A 17,986-nucleotide genomic window follows, 5' to 3' on the forward strand; every position below is an offset into this window, starting at 1 on the left:
ACTTGTGGGCAAACCTTACTAAGCCTGAACTTTTTATCTCCAAAAGGAAATATTTTCCGTTTCTATTCTCCTGATTATGGGTGATTCCTATGTGACATATTCTAAGAATGCTGAAACATTTTCCCATATACAACTTTAACGTCATTTTTAATGCATTACAGCTTACTTTAAAAATGATAAACACAAATTAGGACAAAGATATTCCTCACATTAAGCTATTCTTTTGTGGAGAAATAGTCGTATAATTTTTGGTGTCATTTCTTATGAATTATTCAAGAGAAAAAATGTAATCTGTACCAGGATATTTATAAAAATGTTGCACATTTCTTTTTAAGAGGAAAAAATATAAACGCTCTGTAATAGAAGAGTAATTAAGCAAGCAGTGGTATGTTATCTTTATAAAGTATTATACCATCATGTGGTGCTAGATATATTACTTTTACCTTCCAGATTCTGCCCTGCGCTGCAGGACGCTGACCTGCTTGGACTTTATCCGCAGGTTTCCTTTGCATCTGGTCACGGCCATGAAAAACACTGGTAGGAGATCAGAGGCCAGGAGGAAAGCAAGGCATCGATATATATTCTCCAGATTCCCTCTTTGCAGGATCACTGCAGGCTGTATGGGTCACTGAGCCCAAAGTGAGGACTCCTGTCACCCAGACCTCTGCACAGGGCACTTTACATCTCTGGGAGGAGTAACTGTTCCCAACCCTTGTCTCTTCAGTCCTTGGGTTGGGAACAACACCCTGGTTACTACCCCTTGGATACTGCACCAGCTCTTTGGTTTCCCTATACGCAGCCCATATTTTTATAAATTGTCCCTTTATTGAACTATCCCTAAATTACTCAATTGGAGTGTGCCATCTATTTTTCTCTTGGGTCCCTGGCTGGTATGCAAAATAAAATTTTATATACTATGATCATTTTAATACAAAATATGATATGTAAGATTAAAGATCAAAAGGAAAGACACAAACTAATGGAATAATCTGTTATGGTGGTAAGATTAAAGGTGAGCATATTTTCTTCCTTAATTACATTTATTATTAGGATAGAGTTATTTTATTAGTTAAAAAAACGTAAAATTGTTGCTAGGGTATTTTGTCAGGTGGATTTTCTTAGCTTTGCCTTACTACCTAGGTACGAATGTATGATTAGCATATGAATTTATGTAAATCACCCTAGTCATCTGCTTTCTCTTCTTCTGCTCCTAGGACACACAATCGCTAGAGAAAGTTTTAGAAGCGAGCTGACTTAATTTTAGTCAGAGTTCTTCATTTCAAGTGAAGGAAGCAGATTCTGGCTGATTCACCAGAAGTTTGTTAAGTAGATATTAGGAGCCCGCAGATTCACTGGTAAAAGAACAAAGGTCAACACTAAGCCTGCAGGAACATACTCCAAACTGCAGAATGTCCCACTGTGAAGACTTTGATCATAACTTACTAAGCACTAGATTCTACAGCTTGCCTTGCTGATGTCCAAGTATTTGATTTTGTTGCAAACTCAACTATCGCCTGAACTTACTGTGTGTGGCCGCCCTTACAGCCACCACTGCTTGGTAAAGCCCAGTGGCTCTGCCAGCATTCTTGCTGCAAGGTGGACTCAGAGTGCACTCCATCCTCTTAAACCAAAATCTCACTCTGACTCATGATATTGGTGGCCTCTCCTTATGTGCTTGTATTTCAGCCACAAGGGTGGGAAATTGCATTCCAACTTCCTTTGGAGGAAAATAGGACATGGGTATTTCTCCAATGTAGAAGATGTATTAGTTTGCCACTGCTGCCAGCGCCACAGTCTGGCTTAAACAATAAAAACTTATTGTATCAGATTTCTAGAGGCTAGAAGTCCCAGAGTAAGGTGTTAGCAGAGTTGGTTTCTTCCAAGGGCTTCTCTCCTTGGATTATAGATGGCTGTCTTCTCTCTGTGTCTTCACGTATTCTTTCTTCTCTGTGTGTCTGTGTCCTAATCTCCCTTATAAGGACACTGGTCAAATTAGATGAGGGCCTACTCCAATAACCTGATTTTAACCTAATAACCTGTTTAAATACCCTGTCTCCAAATACTACCATGTTCTGAAGTATTGAGATTAGGACTCCAGCATATGAATTTTGAGATGACACAATTCAGCCCAAAATGTAAGGGTATTTAAAAAGCATGGCAACTAAATGCAGTGGATAATCCTGGATTATATTTTAGATGAGAACAACATTGCTATAAAGGAGAAAACTGGGACAATTCAAGAAATTCAAATATAGACTATGTATTAGATAATTGTTTCATCCATGTTAAATTTGCTAAATTCAGTCATCGTACTATGGTCATGTAAGAGAAGGCCTTTGTTTCTAGGAGTTTCATACTGAAGTATTTAGAAGTATATCTCATGATGCCTGAGATTTACTCTCATTGCTGTGCTATTTTTGTACCTTAATGGAAGGCTCAGATATTTTTCAAAACAAACAAAAAAATTTTTTAAGGTGATGGGAGGTTGCAAAAATATAGGAAGATACATTAATCCACCCTTGACTGCCTTTCATTGATATATACTGTTCTTCAGATTCTGAAATAAACAACTCCTGCTAAATGCAATGCAACTCTCACGCTTCTGAATAAATACTGGTTTATTCAGTGATAGAGAAATTCCAGGTGATGACAAGATCCATGGAGAGAGATGAGAGAATCTGAGTGAAGGTACAGATCATCATCGTTGAGAAAGTCAAGAAAGTGTGAGGCTGGGGTATTAAAAATATTTTTTACATGGATGTAGGATGTCCTTCACAGGATGATAGAATGGATTTTGTTGGCTGCAAATAGTGAGACAGGCTTCAGAATGGATGTCTCTGAAGAAGTGACTAGGAATTGAATGGTGGAAAAAATATATAGGAGGGTGTGCGAGTTACATGTCATTTACTTCAAAGGAAAGGTGGAAATGGAAGGGAAATGCCAACAACATCCTGATTGTAATGGGTTGGACATGATAGAAGGCAGTGCCACGGTTTCCAGAGCTTTACAAGGGAGGGATTGGCCTTGAGGGAAGATCAGGTTTCAGTTAAAGCCGACAAAAGGGAGGACTAGGTAGGTGACTTAAAGAACTTGTCGACTGTAGGACAGTTTACTATTGATGGGTCAGAGATTGTAAAAAACTTTGAATAATATTAAATAGAAGTACAGTAAGTCCCCTACATACGAACCTTCAAGTTGCGAACTTCCAAAGATGCAAACATGCTACTACCCAGGCATCACTGGATCATTTTTTCAAGAGGGTAGATAGAATTGAATCCAGCAAGGAATCAGAACCTGGGCCATCAGCGTCAGGCGTGAGTGAAATTGCAGCTTGCCCTCCGTCTCCTATTGCTGACGATCCTTCAGCTCTACCACCTGCCACCTCCTCTCCGTCCTCCAGTCAGTAACCCTTCTTGCCTGTTCACTCGATGCCAGCCCCTGTATGCCACCTGTTGTATTACTGTACTTTTCAAGGTACTGTACTGTAAGATTAAAAATGTTTTCTTTATTTTTTGTTTTCTTAAACGTATTATTTGTGTGAAAAGCATTATAAACCTATTACAGTACAGTACTCTATAGCAGATTATATTAGTTGGGTACCTAGGCTAACATTGCTGGATTTACAAATAAATTGGACTTACGAACACGCTCTCGGAACAAAACTCGTTCGTACGTGGGGGATTTACTGTATGTATGCAAAGTGTCCTTTTATCACTGAAGTGTTTTTCTGCAACTGTCCAATGAGATATTCCAACCTTATTTAGTCTCTAAAGTTAAAATTTTAAACAGTGTTAGTGTACAGTGTCTAATGTTGCTCTCCAAAACAGAGAAATACTGGAATTTTCATTGTTAGATAATGTCTCAAAATTGTAACATTCAGGGGTTTTGTTTCTTCATAAAAATTGTGACATTCTCATTTTAATTAATTTATTAAAATTTTAATGGAAAAATAATAAAACACAGCACAACATAAATTTTTAAAATATATGTAGATTCATTGGTAGAAGATTATTTTAACATCAGCAAAGAAGAGATCGTAGAAGAGGGTTTTAAGGAAAAGCTAATGTGACCTTAAAGGAATTTGCACTCTTTGGTCTCCACACATGTGCAGTTATCACAGAGTTCCCGGACTCCAAGTGTTTATTCACATCTGTCAGCGAAATCATAGATCCAAATGTGAAACGTAACACTCAGGAACATTATGTGGATTTGTGACACTCCCTGGAGGACTTTGGGTCCATAAAGCAATGAATGGATTATAAGAAGACATAAATATGGTATTTTCATCTATGACAGATGCAATCTTACTCCACTGTTATTTATATTATATAAGGAAAACTGAACCTATTTTCCTCAGTCGAACTGAAGGGAGGCACCCTTAGGGATGAATAAATGAATATCTCACTATTAATTTCCAATTCCTATGAATTCATCTTTGAAAACATCATGTTTTAGAGATTTTTTTAAATGGCTGATGTTTATTTTTATATGTATGTGAAAAAAATGGAACTAAAAGGAAAATGTGAGATGGAATTGTGATAACAGAATCATAAATTTTTCATTTCTTGCCATTATCCTGAATCCTGCAAAACTTACCTAACTTTGGATTCTAATGACCATTTGGACACCCTGACCAGGTTCCTATAAAGCCTGCTTTGAGTCTCTTAACAGGCTTTGCATCCTCATCTTCAGTTCATGTTAGGGAGGTGGGATGTATGGAGTTCTGGAAAGAGCACAGGTTTTGAATTTAGAGGAGCAATGATCTAGTATTAATTCCGTCTAGAATCTATCTTTATCAACTTGAAGACCTTGGATTGAACTAGGAGATGCCCTAAGCTTTGGATACCTTTATAATGATACTAAGCTTTTGTACCATTATTTATACTAATTTCAATTTTAATTGACAAATAAAACTTTATATTGTATGTCTTAAGGTGGTCTAATTGTTTGTTTATCTTCATATAAAATCTTCAGTGTCCTTCCAGTGGTATATCAACTTATAAAAAGTCCTCCTGACCCCGGTAAAAATTGTTAGGGAAAATATGTAGTCCAAGACTGAAATATGTTTTCCTTTATTGACTAGAACTGATTAAGATATAGTGAATTTATGTTGATGGACAGTGTGGCATTGTAGAAGGAACAATAGCATGTCAGTATATCTGAATTTCAATTTTATCTTCTGTAAAATATTGCTAAGGGTCCCAAATGTTCCTAATGACAGGAAATAACGTATATGATATAGAAAGTTACCAGCCATTGAAAATGTTGAATTGGTTTTTGTTCTAAGATTATTTCTGATTTCTTTCCTATTATAATTTTTATATTATCCTAAATTTTGTTTGAGTTTCTAATAGTGTCTTAAATAACTTGACATTTGGCTCTGTCATATTATCCTACCCTTATTTTCTTCTCTCCACTTTTTCTTTCTTATTTAGAATTTAAGCAAATAAACAGTGAACTTTCTTTACTGTCATTGTATTTTAATGCCACCATCACAGTTTTAACTATTATCGAATTATAACAAATTTTAACACATTAACGAGCCCCTTTTTTTCTTAATATTCTATTACCATGCATTTCTGAATAGTTCTGAAATTTAAAGTTTGGAGTGAATTAAATCTATGAATGTATTTTGAGAAAAATGATATGTTTATGTTATTTATTTTTTCTACTCAGTAATATGAAATACGTTGTCATTCCTTTTTGGCATATTTATGCTTGTTAATTGAGTTTCCTGATTTTCTTGCAACACACACACACACACACACACACACGTCACAACTCTCACATTACGTGCATCCTTAAATGCTTAGTTTTGTTTACTGTTCTCCTTACCAGAATCTCCTTTCACTGAGAATGGCTGGTATAGTGGAATGCTTTAGATTGAAATGTATGTATGAAAGTGTATATGCATGGCTGTGTCAATGCTAGTTTATAAAGCATGAAGATTTACTGCTTCTCACAGGTGTAGAAGGTAGTTCACAACCTCACAATTTCCCAAAGACACAGTTTCTCAAAGACACAGCTTCCTTTAGGATGAAGCTTAGTGATAAAGTTGATACGGCTGCTGCTACCATTTAGAGTGTTCTGTAAGATCCATGAAAATTGAAAATAAGCATAAAATGTATTTGGGGGAGCAAAGAGAAAAACTCACTGAAAGGAAATAGAAGTATCAGAGCAATAGGAACTTGCTAGAAAATGGTGGGGCATTCTGGTGGGAGTAGGAATTGGAAAGACTTGTGAACTCTTATTGGAGGACAAGGGACATCTGAGAGGATGGGGAATGAAGGGAGTTTCTTTTAAATAAATCTGTGAATTTCTCTCTTATTTCTCATCAATCCCTGTCTGTGTCTTCCCACTCCATTCCTTCTGTTCAGATGCCTCACTTCCTCCCTAATATGGAAAGTGCATCTTTCTGTCATTCACCTTCACCTGTCGGTCCTCTCAGCACCTGTGGTGAGTTCAAGGACTAACCCAGGTGATGCCCTCAGTGACTAAGGAAGCGTGTCTGCAGTGCTGGCATCCTCCCACAGTCGACGAGACCTCACTAATAAGCCTGAAGATCCTTTAAATAGTGTCATGTTTTTCAAACTGTATTGCAGCTGCCTTGATAGAGAAACAGAATAATGTCAACAAGCCTTAACTTGTAGTGATAATGTGCAATAGTGTATATGAGATTTGATTCTTAGCATTTGATCTTTTTTGAGAGGCACTTCTCCAACATCACAGGTTTAAATGGTTCTATTGATTTTCATGTCTGGATTTATTGTGAACATATAACCTCCGGTTAGCCTAAAGCAGCCTTTCTGATTCCTTAAGCAAAACAATCAGTTAGAAAGACTTAACAACAGCACTCGAACGTGAGTGAGCTGTGAAAAATAATTGTATTTATGGTAGGCATTTGATGTGGTAAATTGTTGTCAACAGTTCAGTTTTCAGAATACATTATCTTAGTAAATGCCTTTTTCTGGGTCAAGAAAAACTTGTGTTGACTTGAAATTTCTCAAAATGATCTGCAAATTATCTATCTGTATAAACTATATATATAAAACAAAGAAAATTGGTTTTTATGGATCTATTGCTTCCTACAGCACAATCCCACAGTATAGGTTTTCCATATGTTTATGGTGAAATTTTTAATTAGCTAAAATATTTAATTAATATTTTTCATATGTTTATAGTTAATATTTAATTCTCTCATTTAATTCTACTTCAAACAGGAAAATTAACTGTGGAATTTAGAAAATTCCATAATATTCCCCCTACAAAATTCACACTTACTTTTTTGGAGGAAGTATCAGACATCTTATCTGAACTCCATGTTGTTACTGTTGGTCTCTTCCTTGTTATCTAAAAGTATTGACTCCATTATTTTAAAATCTTTCTTCTTTGTTCTGCCTAGACCTGATTCTGCTCAGGCCTGACCAGGTTCTTATTGGTATGACTATATATGTCTAGAGCACCTAACTCTAAGCCCGGTATATGGTGAGTGCATAATAATTTGTAGTTATTTTATCTTATTTTATTTTATTTTGAGGTAATCTTGCTTGAAAATATCTTAAAAAATTAAATGGTGCTATATTTATTTGTTATGGCTTAAGATACAAAATATTTTGCAAAAAACAGCATATATATATTTAAACATTAACTTTTTATGAAGTAACTCTCACATAAACTATTAGTTTTTAAATAAACTATTTTTATTAGTTTGTATTAGTTTTGAAGTTTAGAATAGGTAAGTAATTCTACAGTTAAGAGTAGAAAGAGGGTTTATTTACATATGTTGTGCTTTATATTATTTTAAGGAGTTGAAGAGTGAACCTATAGAATTTTCTAAATAAGTATTTATTCAAATAATCAATGTGGATGATTTACTGCCTACTTCATAGTACTGTTGTTTCATGCAAAATAGGATTGAAAAAATGGCCCCTGACCTTTGGGAACAAATAAACTAATAGTATCAATTACACATAAAGACAAATAATTAAAATTCTAGAAAATACATGACAAACAGCTTAGAAGAGGTAAAACCAAAGTGATCTAAGAGTTTAGAAGTCAAAATACACCCATCTTCCCACAAGAGAAGAAGCTTTTTAGAAGAGGAAGCTATTGAATCTGACCTTCTTGTTTAATAAGCAGAGTGTATAATTATTTACCTGTCACTATAGACTGAAAGTCTGTGTCTCCCAAAATACATATGTTGAAAGCTAATAATCCTTAATGTGATGGTATTAGGAGGTGGGACCTTTGGGAGATGATTAGGTCTGAGGGTGGAGTTCTCGTAAATGGGATTCGTGCCCCATAAAAGAGACCCCAGAGTGCTCCCTTGCCACTTCTACCACGTGAGGACACAGCAAGAAGATGACTGTCAGTGACACAGGAAGCAGACCCTTACCAGACACTGAATCTGCTGGTGCCTTAATTTGGACTTTCTAGCCTCCAGAACTGTGAGAAATGTTTGTCATTTAAACCCCCCAGTTTATGGTATTTTTGTCATAGCAGCCCAAGGGGGCTAAGATATCTACTAAGTTTTGAAAAGCCAAACAATATTATCTCAAAAATTTAACATATCTTACAATATCTGAATTAAAATTTTCAGTAAGTCAGAATAAATTGAGAGATATATGAGATCATATTTTCATTAAGTATAAGTTAATCATATCTATGTATATATGAAGATTATACAAATTAATAAGAAAATAATGTGTTTCAATTCTAATTGACAGGTAACATGAAGAAAAGGTTCTCAACAACAAAAAACAATAAACAAACATGAAGGAAAAATATACAATCATGTTAGTAAGAAAAGAAGTGTAAATCCGTTTAAGAGGTTAGCAGATAGCTGCATGTGCTAGATCAGTGTATTTTAGTTGTTAAATTAAAGCAATAATAAGGCACCATTTTCTTTGGTTATTTGAATGTTAGGCATTCCTCCCTTATTGATAAGGAAATAGAGCCTGCCCTTTGTAAACTCATAGAGGCCATTAGAGCCAGAGTTGACATTCAAAGCATTATTTATTACATTTTTTTTAAATTAAATAAAAAGAGGGACTTCCCTGGTGGTCCAGTGGTTAAGACTCCGTGCTTCCACTGCAAGGAGCTCAGGCTCAACCCCTGCTCAGGGAACTAAGATCCCACATGCCATGTGATGGCGGCCAAGAAAAAAAATAAATTAAAATGAATAAATAAGTAAATAGAATAATACTGACAAAAGTAACAAAATAAGCATGGTTATTTATTGTTGGTGGCAGGAAATATCGCTTAAACTCTTAGAAAACAGTTTGATGGCATGCAGCAAAGCCAGCCTATTGTTGTGTCGTATACATTAGTCTCATTGGTGAAACTTAACTTCAAGTAATAAGTCAAGCAAAGGAAATGTGGACAAAATTCTCTTATTATTGAACTATTTATAATTGCAAAATATCCAAAATCTGTATGTCCAAAACTAAGGATAAGATGTGGAAAAATGGAGTCTGAATTTTGTATGTTGTGTTGGAAGCTATTGTTTGCCTCTTTGAGTTTACTCTCCACCTTTCTCCTTCCAACGCTGTGCCCTGTTGGCTGACTTGTGTGTACCACTTGTGTGGGTTCTCTCACCCTCTGGCTTTTGCCTGTGTTCAGCCAATGAATAGCATGCTCAAGAGTCTGGGGAAAAAAGAGGAGAGTGTGGTTGGGATACATTCCCCCAACTCCCTCCCTGCTGATGGCTGTGGTTGGCTGTGTCCCTTCATCAAATCTCCTAACTTCTGTAGGATAGCCCCCTCCTTGGAGCAGTCTCTCTAGGCTCTTGGCACGGCTCACTGCCCTTTTCTCTAAAAGCTTCTAATTACTAAAGCCTCCCCAAGTTACTAGCACAAGGTAGGGGCTACAGCATCTCTTGTTTTTCCTTAACACTGAGTTATTTAGCTCTTCTCAAATTGTCCATTTCAGTGTGCCATACATTTGTTTCATGCCAGGATTCTAGTGGATATGAAGGTTGAGGTTTCCCTGAATTTTTAAAAATTGTAATTTATGTTAACAGAGTTTTTGATAACATATGTTAAAAAGAAAAGAGCAGATTTTTAAAATTCAGCTTCATTGTCCCATTGTCATTGTAATTTTTACTTGTCTAAGAAACATTTTGTGATGGCCTACTCTGTGCTGGGTATTGTCTTAGACACTTGAAATATAAGATGTTCTGTGAAACTGTAATATATGAAACATTATCACCAGTGATACATGCAAAATATAAATCTACCTATAATGTAGCTGTGATTCATAAAGATACTGTTAACCTGTTTTCCAAACATTATTTGCCAAGGATGAGACATGTATGTTCTTTAAGATTTTAATAATCTTTTATTTGATATTGCTGGAAGTTATTGTGTAACTTTATAGTATGTTATATTAATAAGCTTGTTTTTACACGTTAGAAAAATTAAGAGTCTATACAGGTCTTCAAAAAAGTTACAAAAGTATACTTGAATCATGAACTTTCCAGTAAAGCATTAGGATTTTTCTTACAAATGGAGCTTCAAACACCTGAAATTTGAATTCAGATTGCAAGGATTCATCAGACTGCTTGCAGAGACTTTGCGGGTCTTTTTTTTTTCTGTCATTGATGTGTAGAGGAGCTATATACAAAACAGAGCTTTTGACAGAATTTGCCTCTGTGGGTTATAGGCCATAATATGTGGGAAGAGGTCAGTTTACTGTTATGGCTCAGTTTGGCTCTGGGAGCAAATGATCACTGTTCAGACTCCCACACATAATAGCTGTGTGACCTTTTGCAAAGTATTTATCTTGTAAGGTTATTTTTAAGGTAAAATGAAAACAATATTGGAATATAATAAGCATCACTAAATGTTACCTATTTTTTCCTTAGTACCACTGCACTACACTTGCGGAAGTAGAGGCATCAAATATATCTAAACCCACTGACACAATATCAAAACCACCACCATCTTGGATAAAAGATTGTCTTAAGTGTGTTGTATATACTAAAAATGTAGTCCTATATTGGTAACTTTTTTAGTACTTTGGTTTTTCCTTTTAGACAAGCAAATAGGGGTTTATTTCACAGTGTTTAGTTATATTCTTTTCCTTTCTTCCTCCCTTCCTTCCATCCTTCCTTTTTTTCTTTCTTTCTTCAAGTTGCTTCTAACTGCCACTGTCTAGTTGTCCTAGTATATATGTATGTTTTACATGTGTATAAATTTGGAGAGGTGTAGAAAAACAAATAGATGCACTGAAAAGATTAATGAGGCATATCAACCCAAACTAGCAATAGGGATGTGTTTTGTTTATCCAAAATGCTATAGCTATATACTAAATATATTATAAGTTTATATTACCATAATAATGCATTTCTCCCTAGCTATTAATCTCAGCTACAGAATATCACATGTATATTTAATCTTCCTTCAAAGGGATCTAAGGGCTTATTTACATGTTCTATATGTAGCATAGTTTTAAGGACATTTTAATATTGGCCACTAATTTTATACTGTCAGAATGTTTTAATGTAATTACAAAAGAATGTAGCTACAATCTAAGCTTATTTAATCTACATTCTCTCTGTTTGACCCTTCCTGTAGGAACATATGAAAAGAAATCCATACCATTCTACAAAATTCCCAGTTTGAGGAAAAGAGTAAAAATAACAAAATTTCAGCACGAATTATTTTGTATAGTAACAACCTGCAATCTGAATCATACGGCAAGGAAAAAAGAGATGATAACAAACCTAAACAAACAGCTTTCTTGTTGCTCACTTTCTTAATCCCTTTAAAATAAAATAAATAAAGCATTCAATGAGATAAATTATTTATGAGGAGCACAGTACCTTCTGTACAATGACTATATTTACTTTCAAGCACTAATGCTTAGAGATAGTATGTACAAAAGTCGACATAATTATTTTCTTTATTTGACTGTGGCGTCTGGATCTTCATCAAAGGACAAAGTGCAATTGGTTTGTTTTTCAAGTTATTTCTTATCTCAGTTGCATGTCAGAAAGATCATAGTGTTACTGTTTTAATTTTGATTGTTAACATAAAATTGGAATCCAAAGTAAAGGAAAATTGTGAAAATTAACTTGTTACAGGTATAAGAGAACAAAGCATGGGTATTATGATAATGTAATCATTGAGAATCTGTGAAGTAAAATGTATTTTTAAAAACACAACGTTAATGTTTTCCTTTGAAATCTCCATGTAAAAATGGAAAACACAACTTTAATAGAAGACAGGCACCGGTAGTCTCTGAAGAATTACAACTTGGGAAATTAATAAAAATAGTATCTAAAATAGTATTAGTAAGATATGAAGCTCATTCATTAATGGTCTCTATGATAATATATCACTGAAAATGTTGCATGAAGGACAGTCTTTGATAGGATTATGTACAGTATAATAGCAAGATACTGGAATTAAAATTCACTGAGAAGATACATCTTGTGAACTGAAGGGTAAGAAGATAATAATGATAACATTAATAATAGTAAATAACAAGAATAAAATGATTCACATAAATAGAATTTCCCTCAGCAGCCATTAGTATAATTATGGGAATGATAAGCTGGTAATCTACAGTAAATAGCTAATCTTTATTGATTCACTGTTTAATTTCTTCTTATTGTAAAGGCTTTAGAACTGCTGTCAATAACAATGTGTACAGGAAAAAGTTCTACCAAGGAGGAATCGGAAAAGAATGTACTGCATTGTGCAACGTACAGCATCTCTAAAGAATCTTTTAAAAAATACATTTATATGCTATTGTTAGGGAAAAAGGAAAAAATGCATTCAAAAGATTTCCTCCCCTTTTTAAATAATTGCTGTGGGAGTTTTTTCTAACACAGTTTATGGGGGTTCCAGAGATAAAGTGGGAAAATACAGCGACCTCAGCTCTGGCTCTTTAATCACAGGGAGCTAAGGATTATTCTTCATCAGTAACACCTGGGAGAAAAAGACCAGGCCATCAGCGGGCTGACCCCACAGCAGCCCTAGGGGCAGTTCCACTGCCATCAGCAAAGTTAGCACTAAGGGTAACAGAGCTGTTATCCAAGGTCCAGATAATAGCAGGAGCAAAGAACTCACTTCCTGATGGTAGAAAATAAATTCCATGTTTAGCTCATGATTTCTGGTAACCAAGCCTCCTTCCAGGGAATGAAGGTTAATTTGCTTTTAACATAAATGAAAGATGAGAATGTGAAATGATGAGTCACTGGGGCACTCCATCAATGGCATCGCAAAAGGAGAAGTTGCAAGGAGACGGTTTTTCATTTTCCTGCAATTGATACAAGACTCATGAGAAATATTTAGGTAGGATCTCAAATCACGAGGTGTAGCGATTACAGTGGTAAAAAAAACAAATTTTATTTCTATTCACAATTTTTTTTTAGCTAAAATCTGGATGGATTAATCAATTAAACTCATATGACTATTTTAGCTATCTATTAATTATATTTTAAAAGTCTTTTTAAGATTCAGTTAAGCTATTTTTCTTTATTTCATTCTCCACACTGCCCCCCATCCACTCCCCACTTCAGAAAAACCTGGGCTCTGTAATGAAAGAATAGTACTTAGCAGTGTAAAGTTTTAGCAGTCAAAATATCAATTTGAACTAGTCAGTTAGTACTATGCGTGCTACCAATTATATAATTTCTGATTTGTCTCTTTAATAGCAGACACACAGGACTGCTTGCTATCTCCTTTCACCTTTATCCCAAGAGTCTTTCTGCCACATCTCAAGTCAGCTGTCGGGCTTCATATCCCCATGCTTATCCATCTTCAACTTAACTCTCTCTGGAGCCTATATGCCTCCCACTCCAACTCCTCCATAAACTTTCCTCTGTCTCCACTAAACCATATTTTAAGTGCTGAAAATCTTTCATATCATTGAAACTGTCTTTACAGTTTTCAGTTTCTTCGTAACCAAAAACGTGGTTTCCCGTAGAAATCGCCACAATCTTCACAGCTGTCTCCACTGGTAAGTAGTATATCTCCCTGCCCTTGTAGTCTCATGAGTTAAGAAAGGAGAACCATCATTGACCTTGGCCACCACCACTGTGGTTTCTAGATAATCGTTCAGTCACCTGGAGCCAACTCCTTGCTCCTTTGAAGTTCGCTACAACTTCTCTTGTAACCCTTTTCCCTTCTTGTCATCATGACAGACCAACTCTCCAGGTTCTTCCCCAAGACCTTCCTAGTGACTTCAGCACATTCTCTATATTTCTATTCACATGGTAGTCAGCTATTTCTTTTTTAAATGTTTTTTGTTTGTTTTACTGATACATTGAAACAGCCACTTGAAAATGTTCTTTTTTTCCAGCTTAATTGAGGTATAATTGATAAAATTGTAAGATTTTTGAAATGTACACCATGATGATCTGATATATGTATATCTTATGAAAGGACTCCACCATCTAGTTAACACATCAATCAGCTCATTTAGTTATCCCTCTTTTTTTTGTTTCTTAGAACACTTAAGGTCCACTTTCCCAGCAAACCTCAATCATAGTGTTGCCAACTACAGTTACCATGTGATACATGAGGTCCTCAGACCTTATTCATCTCATAGCTGAAAGTTTATACCTTTCCTTCAGACCAATTTGGCAAGACCAATTGTTAAACAATGTGGCACTGAAGCTAAAGAAGAGAGAGTCCAGGACATAACAAAAGGCCCTGCTAAAGAATGAATGCAGTCATTAATTTATCAATAGATCCCCAAATATGATTACTCTGTTTCAATCATTCACTTTAGTCATTCAGTCAACCAGTCTTATTAACCATCTACTATGTAATCTGCTGATTAAGGGGCACCTGCCATACAGTTGTTTATCTCCTCCAATAGGAAGTGCACTGGGTACAACAACAGAACAATGAAAGGGAGGACCCAGTTCTGCCTGAAGGGATGGAGAGCCATCCAGGAAGCCTTCGCAGAGAAGCTGATGTTTGAAGCAAGACCTTGAGGGAAAGAAGAATGTCAAACAGGAAAAGGGAGGGAAGACCTTTCAAAATCAGGAAACAGGTAGTAAAAATTGTAAAGCCATATGAGAGAGTACGCCAACATGGGTGACATATAGGGTACACACAAGAAAGTAGCAGGAGGCAAGTGCCAAGATGCACTTCATTTTCTGCCACACTTCATATTTGCCCTCACTGTGATTCAATCTGATCATCTCAAGCTGACCCTAAAACCCTTCAACAGTGTCCCATCAAAGTCAGATCCATATTTTGGAAACATTAGGAGTAACTGTAACCCAACAGAAGGAAGGCGGCCTCAGGAAGTTACTCTGTATATTTTCATTCTGTTTTTATTTCCTTAAAAAAATCTCCTTAATCTCCATTCTCTGGGGACTGGTGCTGGCCTTTGCCTTCTCTTTCCTGGCCTTGCAATTGTCTCCTCTCTGGTTTCCCTGACTCTACTCTTCCTTCTCCAATTTAATCTTCCCATTCATTCTTAAAAACAAATTTAATCATGTCACTCCTTAAATTTTTCAGTGCTACCAGCTGTAGGATAAAATGCAAACTCTAGCTTGACAAACAAGTACTCTTCATGATATGGTCCTGGTATTTATCCTCAGCCTCATCTCTTCTCACTCTCCCTACCTTTTGTAGTTCTATTCCACACATTCTAAACTGTCTGCAGTTCCTCAAATAGAGCATGCTGTTTATGTTCCTGAACCCTTGTGGGTGCCGTTCATTCTGTCTGGGATTCCCTCCTCACCTTATGTGGTGATATAGCAAACTCCTGTTTAGTCTTCAAAACCCAGACCAGATGGTTACGTTTTTATGGCATTGTCCCTGCACCCTGTTAATGTATAGGATTTGTAGATCAACAGAATTTATCTATACATTCTCAATGCTATTTCTGTGCCTTACATATACAATTATGTTACTAGTTTTCATGTCATATTAAAATTATTTCTTAGCATATCTGTTTCCCCTAACAACAGACTTTGACCTTCTCAAAAGCAGGAGTGTGTGTGCGTGTGTGTGTGTGTCTTCTCAGTTTAATGCTGTGCAGAGATATAAAAAGCACCTAAACGAAACATTAAAATGAGCCAAATTGCATTGAATGAAAGGAAATTATTCTAAGGGAGGCTGGTGATACACATTGACTTTGGAACATCCGACTCCTACCAGGGTACTGTTTAAGTAGACTAATCAAGAGTGTTTAATGTAATGCAAACTATATATTTTGCTGTCAGTAAACTCCAAAGTATGGAGGAGTTATTATGAGTTGAACACATTGAAAATCTCTAGGGTCCCTGAAAGGCAGCTGTAGGTCCAGAAGTTGCTCTCCATTTTCTTACACAGCTACCAAATCCTGTTCCTGTTTCCTGATCTAGGGGGGAAATAAAGACTGAATATGTTGTGTCTGACTCCTTTGAGGGGAAGGTACAGATTTGATTAAGGAGTCAACTTTCATATTCTTTTGATAATTAGCGATAACTTGTGACTATGAAGCTAAGCGTCACTCCTGCCCTGAACATGCAAACACGTGTACTTGATTTGCCCCGATATTGTCTTTCATTTCATAGTTTTCCATTTGTGTGCTACCCAGTGGTGTTTGCTGGAGGGGCCACTAACATGTGTCTTTAATGATCTTTGTGCTTGTATGTGTGTTTGTGTGTGTGTGTAAACAAATGTTTTGCTATTTTTCTCTTAGTATCACCTGCAGAAAGGCATGCATAGAATAAGGTGAGAATATTTAAGAGTAGGAAGGGAGGCACACATGGAAAAAGAATTGATGCATTATAAAAATACAAATAGAAGCTTCTGCGAGTATGTATGAAAGAATGATACACTCTAAATGGAGCATGCAATTTTTGAAAGAATAAAGCTCTAAAATTTGGCTGTTCAGACTATTGTTAATTAGATAATTTAAGTCTAAAAATTACTGAATTTAAACTATTCCTTTATATTTTATATCTGTTGTTGATTTCCTGTGAGAGCAAAATGATCTCACAGTTATTTGATTGCTCTCCACTTTAGTCTGGGTGCTTTGTATGAAATATAATACAGTACAGATGTCAACTCAAGAACTAAATAGCACATATTTCTAAAGAACCATAAAAAATAGGAACAGTACAGAAACAATGGCTCTGTAATTACTGTTTTGCTGTGGAGTGAGGTTAGGCATTTATCCTTGTACAGTCCTGATACACTTACAGTCAGATCTGCCCCTGTGGTCCTTTCCCCTTTGTTGATGAATGCATGGTGCAGGTACCCTGTATGGCCACTACACTATTTGAGGTCATCCTATACTGTTAGCACAAATGGTGTGAACAATAGTTTATATGCCACTTAACTCCTTGGGAAAAACGGTTAACCTTGCTGGAGAGGACAGATCAGTCATGTACAGTTATTAAGGTCTAGAAGGTTTTGTTATGCTCTAAAATACTTTTGTACCACCACAGTCTACTTCTGTATGAGACCTATTTTAGCTGGAAAGCAAAGGAAGGAGAAATCACCTTTGGAAATATTACAAAACCTACACAATGAAATAGGTGATGGAAGTTTTTCAAAGATCCATTTCATTAATGACACCTACACTGCAGAGGTGGCGAACATTTTCCCCTTTAGAAATAGACTTTCTAAAAATATGTTAATGAATTAAGAATAAAGGCTTTGTGGACGTAAAGATGCTTTTGAAAATTTTCACTTTGCTAAAAGGAATTCAGTCTGATCACTTTGTTTAAAGATTTCAGAATCATCTTATTATGTTTTAAGTGACTGCTTTTGCTATGAAATGAAGGGTCCTTATTAAATTTACTCCAGGTCATTACCAGACTGCATTTAAAATTAACTTTCAACCTCTGCCCTTAGTAACTATGTATTTTTAATCTTGAGGGTCATCTGATGATAGTCTCAGAAGGAATCATCTGTGAATACCTAGGGAGACTCTTCAGCTTTCCCCTGTTTTTAATGAAACCGTAAGGAGATTGCATCGCCTTATTCCTGGTGAGTAAAGGATATGTAGAAAAGCAATCATGAATTTA

Source organism: Delphinapterus leucas, chromosome 9 (genome assembly GCF_059928025.1).
Source record: "Delphinapterus leucas isolate spDelLeu-1000000601 "Yukka" chromosome 9, BTC_Dleu_Yukka2, whole genome shotgun sequence".
Taxonomy (NCBI): domain Eukaryota; kingdom Metazoa; phylum Chordata; class Mammalia; order Artiodactyla; family Monodontidae; genus Delphinapterus; species Delphinapterus leucas.